This window comes from Pecten maximus, chromosome 9 (assembly GCF_902652985.1).
Source record: "Pecten maximus chromosome 9, xPecMax1.1, whole genome shotgun sequence".
In the NCBI taxonomy this organism is placed as follows: Eukaryota; Metazoa; Mollusca; class Bivalvia; order Pectinida; family Pectinidae; genus Pecten; species Pecten maximus.
This window is the reverse complement of record NC_047023.1, coordinates 18,046,905-18,062,100: the sequence shown is the minus strand read 5'-3', so window position 1 is coordinate 18,062,100 and position 15,196 is coordinate 18,046,905. Positions and strand designations below refer to the sequence as shown.

The following is a 15,196-nucleotide window of genomic DNA, read 5'->3' as shown; positions in this document are numbered from 1 at the left end:
ATAAACTCAAAGGGGGGTCCATTCAGAATATATGTAGAGTATATACCTGTATGTACCTGTACTTCTGGGTCTACAGAAAAAAAAATATTGTCATGGTGATCACCTGGGCTCCCCCACTCCATCCAAACCATAGGGACATTGACCACACCTTTATTACCTTTGAGATATACATGAATCAACAGGTGTGTCTCATTGTCAACACCTGTCCTGAGGCTGGCCATGTCCATCTCCCCAAAATACTAGAGTTCACTAAAGGCATGCTGTGCAGTATACAATCTAAATATTTACCTGTACTCTGGAAGACAAAAATCCCTCAGGTGTACATGTCCTCATTCCCTAATTAAACTTAAATGGGTCCATTCATATTTAGATATATATGTTTTTAGGTTAATTTTGAATTTACGAATCTGTTTAATCAACATTTGGGGTATAGGAATTTACTGCAGGGTATTTGAAATTTGAATGTTTCAAATTTAAATCTTATAGAAGCTTCTCTGCCTATTCTATACCATAATGTATCAATACTTATTAAACTTGATTTTTTTTTTCAGAAAGCCAAAGAAGAAAAGATCTACCGTTGGTACATGACCTAAGCACTATCAAAGTTTTCAATACTAAATAATAAATATTATCAATCATCAAACATGACAGTGTTGTTTTTTTTTGTTCATTTTACTTAAGACTTTTGCTATAGCATTTGTCTAATAAACAAGAAATATCTCCAAAAAAAGATAAAAGGCATAGTTTTAATGCTGGTTTTTATACTGTAAAACTGCTGGTGAAATAAATCAACGAATCACTGGTCTAGTGGTGGGTGCAGATGAGCGCTAAGGCCTATAGGTATATAAGATATATAACATTAAACAACTACAGATGTGAACAGGAGAGTGTTACATACATGTACATGAAAACTATTCAATATAAAATTATCTACACTAATAAATTTTGTCTTTTGCAAGCCAAGTATAGATATTAACCTAAATTTGACAACTCTCTAACATTATTAACAGATAATAGTTGGATTAATTTAAAAACAGAATGTCTTTTGTAGTAATATTGTTTTATACATTTTACCCTCAGACCTGTATATAATGGACATATCAAAATAAAATGAAACTCATCCTCGATGTCACACAAATCACAATTGTTACAGGTTCTATTTCTTTGGGTAATATTATTATGTCTACCTATTTCTATATTTAATTTGTGTGAGGATGCTCCACATACATTTATATTTAGTTTCTATAGGTTTAAAACTGTACACAGTGGCTATCTATCAGATATCGATATATAATCTACCTTTCGACGAACTAGATATTTGTTAACATGTTTTGTTTTGTAACATCGGTCAATCTCTGCTCAATGCTTTTAAAAGCATAGTCTACTGGTGAATTAGAATAAAACATGTACTCAATACCTAAAGCGGCTAATTCATTCTTAATGTCACATATCCACACGTCATTCTCATTTACCATTTCATCAAGACATGTTTTCAATACCAGATTATCCGACTGTTTCACCAATATTTGAACACTCTTAATTTTCTCATAATAGTTAATGGTAATCTACCCAATTCACAGTAAACGAAGTCATTGCAAGTTGATTTAGGCACCTTATTAAGTTAAGTACTTTTTTTTTACAGAATTTCTAATGTACGCTTTCGACATCCGGTGCTTTATGAAATCCCCATATTTCCGATGCATAACGTAAAATACTATTTACATACGAATCAAAAATAGAACAATAAGTTTCTACATTCAAGCAATGATTTCTAAGAGAGTTTTTGTGTTTTGTAAAACTTCCCATTGTAGCTGAACAGCATAACCAAGTATTTAAAACTGTCAACAATTTCTATATTGTCATTATTATTCATTATTATATTTCCATGGCTCATTATTTCTTATTTGTCCACAATTTCTAAACACCATGATTTTAGTTATATCAACATTGACCTCCAGATTCCATTTTATGGTATATGCATATAAAGAATCCAACATAATTTGTAAATCTTCTGGGCAGTTAACAAATAAAGCCATGTCGTCGGTATACATTAGCAAGAAAAGATCAAGCATCTGTAATTCAATACTTGGACAGTTGTCATTAATAAAGTGTATTTAGATACAAAGAAAATAACACAGGTGATTATATTTCCCCTTGTAAGAGTTCGGTATAATTAGGGAAGCACTGACTGAAGTCAGTATCACTATCGAAAATATAAGAATCGTCGTCAGTAAATTTCTCTATACATCTAAATTTAGATCATCGTCTAATGGCAGAAAATCGGACGACATTTTCCATATGTTTCTATATGAATCTTTAACGGAAAAATGGTGCTTTTTTCGGTTAGACGCTACTTAAATATCGTTATTCACATCTGCCGATATACATTACAGTGCATAGGTATAACTATCGCCAGTGTGAAGTTATCTCGGCCAAACGCGGTGACACATGTGCACAGACAGTCGTCGCCATCTCTTGGCACGGCACATGTCACTAATATAAACAACTCCGATATCCACCTATTGCGCAGCCGCAGCGCTTGGTCTCGCTAGATCTCGTGCTAAATATACCTCCGGTTATGAGAACAATAGGTGAGGTCGTGACTCTGCGAGAAAAGCGGTTGTTGCGAATCCCTAGTATATAGGTCTCTGGTTATAATTAGGGTTCAAAAGCAATAATTTACCAAAGTTCCCTTTTTGGGGCCCCGTTCGGGCCCCTCTGTCCCTAGGGCCGTAGTGGTCATTTATATAGATTGCCCTCCCCCAATGATGTTTCACTGCCAACGTCAAAGCCAACCGACGCACGTGTTTGTTGTCAACAAATCATTAGTAAACCGAAAGTTATTCTGATTGGCCGATGCCTATTTCGTGTATGTAAGATGGCGGTCTATTAATCATGATAACACTTCAACTGAATTAAACCATACGGCCTCCACAATGACATTTTAATGTATTGTCATTTGACAAAAAGTCAAGTGAGTGTGAAATTGATCAATGAAGAGATACAATGTAGGTACAACCAGAGACTTGTATATCGTGATGTAGCGAGACTTACTTATGCTTCAGAACTCTGATAATCCAATGCAACTTACCTTTAAAACTCCCCCAATCGTTGTCGCCAGATATCGTTACAAATCCCTACATCTAATGTGCTTGTGCTACCCATTTCATACATCATATCATGTGTAACGAACCCTTGTGATTTTGGCGACTATTCCCGGGTTTTGAAGGGCAGTAACAGGCGACCGGTCAGAAATTTGGAGTCTGCGATCCCCGAGTATGGTCAGTTTTCGCGGACACAGGACACAACTGTTACACAATATGGCGGATATTGCATTCTGACGTCATTATAGCCACATATAGGTCCATATCTAGGACGAAGCGGACATGGATACGCGTTCCACGAATTAAGTACTTAGGCCTAGCGCATGTCTCGAAAATGATACAAAAATTTCAGTGGCGGATATACACCGGGTGATACCGGAAGCTACAAATCCGACGGGGAGTATATATATACAAATCCGACGGGGAGTATAATATGTTACCCGAAGCGGTACGACGATTTACCCAAAAACACCCAACACTACCCAAAAACACCCAAAAACCACCCAAAAACACCATAAACCTACCCAAAAACACCCTTAAATGTAGAGATAATCGCATTATCACAATAAAAATGGTGTTAGAATCTAAACAATTATTTTGTCGACTTGCTAAACTACGATTTTGATTTTGATTTTCTTGGTCCGTATTTCAAGACACAAAACTAGCCAAATACACATAACAACTACCAAAAAACACCCTTAAATGTCGAGATAAACGCATTATCACGTTAAAAATGGTTTTGAAAAAGTTCTTTGTCGACTTGACAAACGATGATTCTGGTTTTGTTGTCTTGGCTCGTACTAGATCTATATAAAAAAGATATAATCTAATAAATAATTCCTTTTATTGTAAGTTTAAATCCATCAAATTACCAATTTGATTTTGAATATATACGGGTTATTTTGGTTACAATACGCTGCATATCTTAAATCTGATTGATCAATTACAACAGAAAAAAAAAAGAAATACGTGCCGGTGAGTGTATTCGAACAGGTATTCAATTGCAAAACAAATTCGCGGAACTATCACTTTATTTTATCTTTTTTAACCATTACACTACCGTACAAATAGTTTACTAACGAGTCAAATATGTATATAACCTTTATAATGTCAAATCATACTTGCGGAACTCCCCTTTATTTTTTTTATTTGGCCAGCGGTCGATAATACCCTGCGATTATAATTTCGTCAGGGTATTATCGATCATCCCATTTTGTAGCTGACATGACTATCCCATTTTTCATAAAAACCTTAAAAATAATCATTCATATACAGTTCATACAATAAAAACTGTCAGACTGTCTGCGTGTGCATAGTAAAAAAAACACTTTCATCTTCCCTTTTCAGTTAAATTATCCCGTAACGTTACGTTGTTTTGAAAGACCCGCGCTAGCCAGTTTCAACAATGTCATCCATTAGGAATTTAAAGGCTCTCAGAAATCTAAGACAAACCTCTAGTTATTCCGAAGGGTGTATTCTGAGTGATAGAAGCGATTGAATGACAAGACAAAAGCTTCTTACGACTTTTATCAAGCTTTAATATGACAAATGGTCGATAATGCCAGTGGTCGATAATACCCCAGTGTGCTCTATATCTTGATACAATATTTCGAAGCGCCATATTCGAAGGGGCATAACTCTAGCTGTACTCTTACAAAACAGCCACGTGGTTAGTTCTTTTAAAGCAAGTTCTTGTTCTTGATTCCGATATTGCTTTAATATTTGAAGCAAATCTGGGTTTTTTTTACTACTCGCTTTGCATTTATATCAAAACTCTGTATATGGTTCGCTACGTATTTCTAATACAAATTAGAACAAATTATGTTTGCTAGATATATTTCTACGGATAGCAGATCGAGTGATAATCTTTAATATATAGATCAATCTGAACGAAGCATCTCATTGTTCATCAATCAAAAAGAAACTCAATTTCGTTTTACCTTAACCTGTACATGTTTATTAAAATTACATCTTTTTAAATATCACACAATTTAAGACCATACAGTAAAAAACAAGGATGGATAGTATTGCAACAGCAATACAAAGTCCCCTGCCTGAACCAGGAGTGCAACTATTTATTTCCCATTTTTTAAACTACGTGTTATACTGATCACGTATACCAAGTTTCGTTAAAAACAGAGTAGTACTTTAGGATTGTCCGGACACGCCTCAACCAATGAGAAGTCGGCAGCCAATCTGAAAATTGTTTTTTTGAAAAAAAAAATGTAGGATGCACAACTACATGTTATACTGATCATGAATACCAAGTTTCGTTAAAATCAGAGTAGTACTTTAGGAGGAGTTTTCCGGACAAGCCTCAACCAATGAGAAGCCAGCAGCCATTTTGAAAAATGAATTTTTGGAAAATAAAAATGTGGGATGCACAACTACATGTTATACTGATCATGTATACCAAGTTTCGTTAAAAACGGAGAAGTACTTTAGGAGGAGTTGTCCGGACAAGTCTCAACCAATGAGAAGTCGGCGGCCATTTTGAAAATTGGTTTTTCGAAAGAAAAAAAGTGGGATACACAACTACATGTTATACTGATCATGTATACCAAGTTTCATTAAAATCGGAGTATAGTGCTTTAGGAGGAGTTGTCCGGACAAGCCTCAACCAATGAGAAGCCGGCAGCCATTTTGAAAAAAGGAATTTTTGAAAAAAAAATGTGGGATGCACAACTATATGTTATACTGATCATGTATACCAAGTTTCATTAAAATCGGAGTAGTACTTGAGAAGGAGTTGTTCGGACAAGTCTCAACCAATGAGAAGTCGGCGGCCATTTTGAAAATTGGTTTTTCAAAAAAAAAAAAAATATGGGATGCACAACTACATGTTATACTGATCATGTATAGATCTACCAAGTTTCATTAAAATCGGAGTAGTACTTTAGAAGGAGTTGTCCGGACAATTATTGCGTGACGGACGGACAGACAGAGGGTAAACCTATAGTCCCCCCGTTTTTCAAACGGCAGGGGACTAATAATGAGATCAACCTGAAAATAATTACGAAGAATATATATACATATTTGTAGACCGCCCATTAATTGTTACAACACATAATTATACGATGCAAATTAAATATTATGAACATTACAATTGTACAAATTCAACCGATCTGAAAATAATTATAAACTTCACACACATGCAAATCTTACATATTCATGAACTCATTACCTATATTGAACATTTCCATTTACAGATATGATATATTGGACCTTTAAGATAAATAGCAAGCTAAGTAAACGTGAACATATATACATGTATACACGTACACACAAAAGTGAGTATATAGCTAGCACCGTAAAAACACTCTCCTAACCATAAAAAAATACTTCCTAATCCCATAGTCTGAAAAATGTACAAGTTTGTTATCGTAATCGGCAGGATACTGCAGAGGGATCTTCACAATACACTTCCCGTATCTCCCTATCAACAGCCTGTTGCATTCCTCTGTCTATTGAATGATGCTTCCGTGAGCCCTGGTGCCTTGGAAAAATCTCCTCTTCTGCAAATCTCGGCGATGTGAACCTTGGCGCCGCTCTTCTTCAATGTCTCCACGATCGCACACAGGTTGCTGAATATGTCTTTAGGAGAAGAATCTCGCCGAATGTCGTTGCCACCAAGATGCACAAAAACAACGTCCGGGTTGAAGCTCTCGAGGTCTGCCATCATCCAGTGTGGAATCGAGTCCGTCCTCATCCCTCCTTTGCCAAAAAAAATCGGCAACACCAGGCACCTTTAAGAAATAAAAAAGGAATCAATACACATATCTTTACTCGTGTAACTCCTCATATGTTTCAGTTACGATACAAAAACTATAGTTGTTTGTAAGAGGTTTATTATAGTCATTATCAGAGATCTTAAGTTTATATTAATTGAGTATACATGTCTCTTTCGTTATTAATCAATTCTTATTTGTATAGTATACATAACATTTGTCAATATAACTACATTGTATATACGTCTCTGGTGATGTATCAACTATAATGTTAGCTCAGAACTGATTGCCTATCAAGCAAAAGTAATTCAAGGAGTTATAAACGTTTCCATATCTACAAAAAGCTTTACTTATATAAATTTACATAAATTTTAAGAGTGAACAACATTTAATATCATCTTGTTATATTAAACTTATTTATATTCTGATCTTGACAATGAAATATTTTGAAATTGATAATTATTTGATGTGTAACTGTACCTTGCAGAGACTTGTATACAAGTCTCTGCTTAAGGTCACCTTCACAGAAGTCTCTGAGTCTAGAGATGTAACTGCTGCCGAGAATTGCAAACTTCGCCATGATACAGACCAGTCAATATTAAGGGTGTGAAGTGGATAAGCAAACAATATGGTGGGGGTGTGGCGTTGTGGGCAGGCCCATGTACGCCAGTCGCTCTGCAATGGTATAAAGATACCCCACGTTATAGTTTTTTTGTCTTGGGAGGGCGACCGAAGGGAGCCAAGAGGCTTACTATATACTTATGTTTAAAAAATTTATCTTTATATATTTTTATAAGTTATCTTTACAAAGAAAGAATCGATAGATATATATATTTGTTCAAGAGTGAAATTATTGTCGTATGTTGGTGTTCCAATAAGGGGCGATATATAATGTGACTGTTATGTACCCCGGGTCTAAGGCCACCAGTTACACCCGACAGTCGAGGACGTCTCTGCTTCCGTGAGGTACAGTACTTTGTCCTTTTGCCGGGCTTGGCTGGAGGTATAATGGTCCGGGGCTTCCCTATAGTGTATGCGGGTTTTATATATATATATTTATCTTATACTAGTGTATGCGTGTCAAATTATATAATATAAGAAAAATGCGAAAAAGCGGCAATAGAAGTTTAATAATAGAAAAACAAAGGATTTAACATAAAAAGGAGGAGGAAAAATCATTTAGCTGTCTAAAACTTATAAAAAGTAATTTATTGTTACGCGAGGGCTAATGTACCCAGCTTGTTTAAATAATTACGTAATAGCTACGTATAAATTGTATCAGTTAAAAACATTTAAAAAAAAAAAAAAAAAAATTCAACTAGTTCCTCTGCCACAGGAATAGTTGTCTGATATCTTTTTGATGAGACAAAAATATAAGATATTATGGTTGCCAGGCGGACTGTGTCCTTTAGTGTCCTGGCCAAAAAAGTGGGATACAGTGTATATATATATATAAAAAAAAAAAATGAAAATGATGATACGATGCTATGAGATTGATGTAAATGAAGTAGAATTGAAGAAATTTGGTTTAAAATATTACCAGCTATTATGTGGAGATGATATAAAAAAAAGAACAAAAGTTATTCCTTAACTATTTCCTCTGCCACAGGAATAGTTGTCTTCGTATGTAGTTTTTAACTTTTATCTTATAAAAGTAAGTATCCTTATACCAGTAGGTACAAGGTATAGTTTGCCAGGCGGGATTAACCCATTTAGTGTCCTGACCGGTATTTCTTGGGAGTTGTCTCCCCTGGTCCACTACAGGATTAGTGGGGGTCGACTCGTTTCACAATATATAACTAAGAATTAATGTGTGGAGCACTTATTATAGAAAAAAAATTGGGTTCTTTATAAAAAACGGTACAGGCTGGATATCAAGGGTTGTTAGCTTGGAGACTTGAGAGTGAAGTTCCCTTCATGGCATGCAGACAAGTAGCAAGACATTTGTATTGTACAACATTTAATTTTTCTAATTGTGAATTACTAGCCGAGTTGTAAACTGCGGCACCGTAGTCCAGTATACTACGTATTAGAGTTTTATATAACGCCATTAACGTATAGCGGTCACACCCCCAATCTGTTCCGCTTAAATACTTAAGTAAGTTTAGCCGTTGTTCACAACGTTGTACAATATTTTCGATATATGTGGACCCCAGGTACATGTAAGTCCACTATCGAAATACATACCTAGAAATTTTACTACATTTGCAAGTGATATTTTTGTGTCTCCCATTTGTATTTCAACGTCTGACATTTTTGAGTGTAAACTCGCACTTTGTTTTTTCCTGAAAAGAACACCAACTGTTTTTGTTTTTGATATTTTGAAACCCCATGTATTACACCAGTTTAATATTTTTGTTAATTCTGTAGATATACAGGTACTTAGAAATTTGATATTTCTGTGTGTCTTCCAGATGGCGCTATCATCTGCGAACTGAGAAATATCTTTTTTATTGTTCAGACAGTCTGATATATCATTAATACATATATTAAAAAGTGTTGGGCTGAGAACTGAGCCCTGGGGGGTACCGTTCTCTAGATAGTGGGTATCGGATATTTCATTTCCGATCCGTACTTGTATAAATTGATCCTGAAAAAAACCTTTAATAAATGCATACATATTTCCATTTATTCCAATATTTTTCATTTTATACAGTAAACCATCCCTCCACATCATGTCACAGGCCTTTTCAAAATCTATGAACACTGCTAGTAGCGACTCCTTATATAAGTTGGCCTTTCTAATTTCGTTTTCTAATTTCACCAGTTGGTCTATGGTGCTTCTATTTTTTCGGAACCCGCATTGATTTACAGATATGACACCTTTATGTTCTAAAAACTATTTCAACCTGTTGTTGACCATTTTCCCATAATTTTGCATAATGTGGAGGTGAGTGATATTGGACGATATGATTGTGGTAAGTTAGGGTTTTTCCCCCGATTTAAATATGGGTATTACAATTGAGTGTTTCCACTCTGTCGGGAGAACATGTTTTTCCCAGACCATATTTATAAATTCCAGAACTACTTTTTTGGCAGACACAGATAATTGTTTGTACATGTTATATGTAATATTGTCATCCCCCGGGCTAGTCTCTTTAGTTTGAGAAAGCGCTTCAATAAACTCCTGAAAGGTAAACATATTATTTATATTACTTGTGCATGGCACCGTATCATTTACATATTCTGAATATTGTTTATCAAATTCAGATTTATTTTTAATAAAATCATCTGTATAATTATCTGTTTTACTTACTGCAGTGTAGGTTTCTGCTAAAAGATTGCATTTGTCGGTATTAGTAATAACATATCTATTAGTAGTGATATTTAATAGTGCTGGTGTTTGTTTGCTGGTGTTTGAAGTTTTCATATTCTTTACTGCCTTCCATACTTTTGTTAGAGATGTGTCATCATTTATATTATTACAAAACGTTTCCAATAATTCTCTTTGGTTTCTAATAGCGTTTGCTTGGATAATTCTCTTTTACGCCGATAATCTTGTAAGTTTTCATTATTAAAATTACGTCGGGCTTTATTATATGCCCGGTGCTTGTCACATACAGCCCGAGTACACTCCCCGTTCCACCACGGAACTGCAGATCTGTTAATTTTTTTTCCTGCTTTTTCGGAACACAGCTATCAGTAATGTTTATAATGGTATTAATAAGTTTAGTGTGGCTGCTCTCGACATTACCGTCTAAGAGTGCGGGAGTTACCTCCCTTGTACTGGTGGTTTTGTATCGTTCCCAGTCAGCCTTGTGAAAATTCCATCTTGGCTTGTTTACATTGTCATTTAAAAGTGGTTTACATTTATATATTGTTAAAACCGGATAGCGATCACTATCAAAATTATCTGGATATACATTCCAGGTACAATCCCACTATATAACTTTACCAAGCTCACTTGAAGGTTACGAGTCCATAACGTCATTACTATAGTGACCTCATAATGGTCACGTCGGCGATAACGTAAGATGGCTGTTGAAAAGGTGGTTCCGTCTTGGACAATAATAATTTGTTCTTTCATCGTAGGAGCAAAATTTCTGGATATAGTCTTTAAAAAACATTGTCAAATGTAAGTATAAGCATTGAACTGCTTTTATTTGGAAGTTATAGGCTGATGAATGCCAACTGGACAAAGGCAGCATGAAGCGCTAGCGCACTTCATCAAATTTGCCTTTGTCCAGTTGGCACACCCGTGGTTAGCATTCATCAGCCTTTAACTTCCAAATGAAAGAAGCTCAATGCCTAAGTATCACACAGTCGCGACTTTGTGTATTGATATTCCCCGTCGGACTTAGATATTGGAGAGAGATTTTCCCCGTCGGAATTTTTCGTACCATTATAAGTAGCCAATTAAGGTATTTTATAGCTGTAATCCAAACAAATTGTTGATTAATAATAGTTTACTGTAGTCAATGTTTAATGCCAAAACTCTGTCCATCGTGTTTTGATCGCGATTACTGGGTATTTTTGACAAAAATCATAGCAAATTCGTCGTTTGACAGTAGGGCAGCCGGATAATATTGAGCATCAATCAAACACGGCAAGTTTATGAGATTAACGAATTACTGATATGTATAAAGGAATTAGCGTGGAATTCCGTGGTTATCATCATATTTCCGATAGTATGTTAAAATGCCATGTATCACTATAAAACATACCCCAGCCATGTCCTTACGCCCTTCGGGTAGATACTCCCCGTCGGATTTGTATATACATGTACTCCTCGTCGGATTCGTAACTTCCGGTATCACCCGGTGAATGTTGATCCAGTATTTTACCAAATTATATAAGATATATAATATTCTTTATAAGATATCTTATATGATTTATAAGATATCTCATAAAAGATCTCACAAGATATCTTAGTTAATTTTCTTTATAATACATATCTTACATTTTTTATAAGATATCTTATAAAGAAAAGTATATAAGATATCTCATTCATTACATTAAATATCTTATAAAGTATATAAGATATCTTATAAAGTTTATAATATATGTTATATAATATATAAGGTATCTTATATAATTTGGTAAAATCCTTGATCAACGTTATTCCGTGAATAAATAGCAACTTGGCTTGTCATTCATGCGTCTCGTACGTAGGAGAGGCCGACCTTAAATGACCTAGCTGTTGATAAGACGTTAAACAACACAAAACTAACACCAAACATAAGGGGGGAAAAGAAAAAAAGAAAGAAAAATCATACAAGCATGAATTCGACATTTCATTTTCGACATATTTCATATACATTCAGCCTTTAGGTGGACTGCCGTTTTCGCGACTTCACATATATGGTGTATACTAGCTAATTATCTTTTAAACAGATTAAATTACCAATAGAAGCATTCGACAGCGTTTTGAAAAAAGGATTAAAACTTAAACATACGAGTATGTTTGATGAAGGACATGCAGACAGGTATTGGAACCCCTGGTCCGATTCTCACAGTACTACATACAAAAAACTCCTGTATTATGATATGCATAAAAAATGAAAAAATAGATGTACGCTATAATTGGTATATTCAGTATGAAGTAGTACATACAGGCTTCACATTTATTAAAACAAAAATCAATAAATTGGTTCCGGATTTTAAATATCCGGATTTTCCGAACGTGTGTTTACACAGGAAATTTAGTTTTGCCTACAGCGCAAAATGGAAGCAGAAAAGGTAAGATAGCGGAAAAAATTAATTTACAACATATGTCCAAACAAGATTTATTCTGTCTTTGGGATAGAGATATTTAATTTCAAATAGGTTTCAGAAAAAAAATTGTGTAGAGAATTGTGCCATTTTGGGTCAAATATCATAATATTTTGCAATTTTTTAGAATTTTTTAAGCTGTTACCATGGTATTCACAGCTCTTAAAATCACAGAAAATATCAGTTTACTTATCCTTCAGAGCTCTATTAAAATTGCAAATGTTGTACAGATTTCAAATAAATATACTTTATTAGAGGTTATATGTAAGGTTAACTGGCAATGTTAACATATCTAAAACATGTGCCATATTTTTCAGAATTTGGCATTTTTACTGTACACTGCTACCTTGATCGTACTTTAAATTTGCCCCCGTGTTATCAATTTTGATTTAAAATAATGATTTTGTATTATGTCGATATTGTCCAACTTAGTTATACACATCACATATTAACGTCGGGCATCGCAATCTGGGACAACCCTAGATGTCAGGACGCAAAGATGTTAATTACATTTCAGTAGCAGTTCGGAATTAACATTTAAGGTGAATTAGGCGGATTTATAATACCTTTATTTACACCCTCTGTACATCACACTGCCTTTAAAGTCGACAAGGGTATGTAAACACTTTCCATAATCCTGCAATGTGTAAATAATCAACTAGAGATTATCCCTATGGATTTTCGAGACAGCCCGAACTTAAATAACCCACGTAATTTTTTTTTTAAATAAGTAATTGAAAGTTTGGTTTTTTTCAGAGGATGGAAGGCATGATTTGACGGGATCGTGTAAATTAATGATATTTAAAATCAGTTCTCTAATGACAATGTTTGCCTTAGCGAGATACAATAATTACGCCAACAAACATGTCCGCCAGCCTTCACTGAATAACATTGCTAGATTCAACTAATGGAAATGTGGAAGATTTTATAAAACAATCGTACACAATATCCCTTCTGGATAACATATTTTGGTATTAAGCATCACTGATGTGTCCTATAAAGACAAACAGTTGTACGAACGGATCTTTATTCATTACTTGTCTTTTACTTATTAGGTTTTGCTTTGATAATGAGCCAATTCACCAAGAAATATCTCCCAGACACCAAATAAAAAACCTTTAAAGTGTAGCTAGATTTGAAGGGGTAATTGATAATTATTCAAAACGTGATATGGCGAATCAAACCTAACTTTATTTAAATCATTGAGATTAAAAAAGGCATGTAATATATTATATAAGATAATAAAAAAATCTGCACCTTACATATATTTTATTAGATATCCTTTAATTTTTTATTGAATACGTGTGACGTCGGATAGCCGACGTGATGATGTATAAAACACCAGACGCTGAAAAAGTCCAATGTCATCACGTGATATGAAATAATCACTTAGTTTTTATGTTACACCTATTTATTCATTCATTTGTGTCACTTTTAAGTTAAAATTTGACCGTATTGGGACTTGCTATGAGTTACAGAATCTTTTTTTATTCATTTATCAGGAAAAGCATTTTTTCTTCCAAAGGAGGTGAATCCCTCTTCTCTAATCCTTCAAATGTAAGTTGTCTGGTTGAGTTTTATCTTTAAAAGTGTCAACTTCTCGAATGATTGATATCAGCAAAGATTAAAGGAAAAATACACTACATGGTATAACGTTATCCTTACTTAAAACAAGAGATCCCAGAGGGATCTTGGCGCCCACCATTGAATGATCTTTATAGGTTCCATGTCAGATTGATCTTTTCTCTACTTTTCCCTTCCTCGAAGTCTTACTAATCTGTGTAAATTCAGAAACAGTCCTCTAGTAGTTTTCAAACAAGGGTAACCTATATATAAAATTTAAGATTTAGCGATAATGGCTGTCTGTTGTTTTCGGATTGGTCCCAAAATGCAACACCAGGGACCAAGGGGAACCTACATATGAAATTTCAGAAAGATCCCTTCAGTACCTTCTGTAAAATAGCGATAACAAACTTCAATCGTCAAAATACAAGATGGCTGCCTGTCGGCCAGGTTGTTTTCTGACTTGTCTCAAAATCCAATATGCATATATAACTAGGCACAGAGGGCAACCTACAAATGAAATTTCAGAAAGATCCCTTCAGCAATTTCTGATAAATAGCGATAACAAACTTCAATTGTCAAAATCCAAGATGGCTGCCTGTCGGCCATGTTGTTTTCCTATTGGTCCCAAGATGCAATATGCAGAACTACAGACCAAGGGGAACTTACAAAAATGTTTGAGAAAGATCCCTTCAGTACCTTCTGTAAAATAGCAATAACAAATTTCAATTATCAAAATCCAAGATGGCTGCCTGTCGGCCATGTTGTTTTCCGATTGGTCTCAAAATGCAATATGCATAACTAGGCACCAAGGGAAGCCTACATATGAAATTTGAGAAAGATCCCTTCAGTACTTTCTCAGAAATAGCGATAACAAACTTCAATTATCAAAATCCAAGATGGCTGCCTGTCGGCCATGTTGTTTTCCGATTGGTCTCAAAATGCAATATGCATAACTAGGCACCAAGGGAAGCCTACATATGAAATTTGAGAAAGATCCCTTCAGTACTTTCTCAGAAATAGCGATAACAAACTTCAATTGTCAAAATCCAAGATGGCTGCCTGTCGGCCATGTTGTTTTCCGATTGG

At 34.8% G+C, this 15,196-nt stretch overlaps 1 protein-coding gene across 4 annotated transcripts in view; it reads right to left on the bottom strand.

Moving 5' to 3' along the window:
• The window catches only part of LOC117334562, a 118,639-nt gene extending 115,175 nt beyond the window's left edge, over positions 1-3,464 (bottom strand). Inside the window, exon 1 of one of the 4 annotated variants that reach the window (XM_033894252.1) lies at positions 3,092-3,464. The gene's annotated coding sequence lies outside the window, so the exon portion shown is untranslated. The remainder of the gene's footprint in view (positions 1-3,091) is intronic. The other 3 variants (XM_033894251.1, XM_033894248.1, XM_033894247.1) reach the window with 3 other exon arrangements.
• Between the last annotated feature and the right edge of the window lie 11,732 nt (positions 3,465-15,196).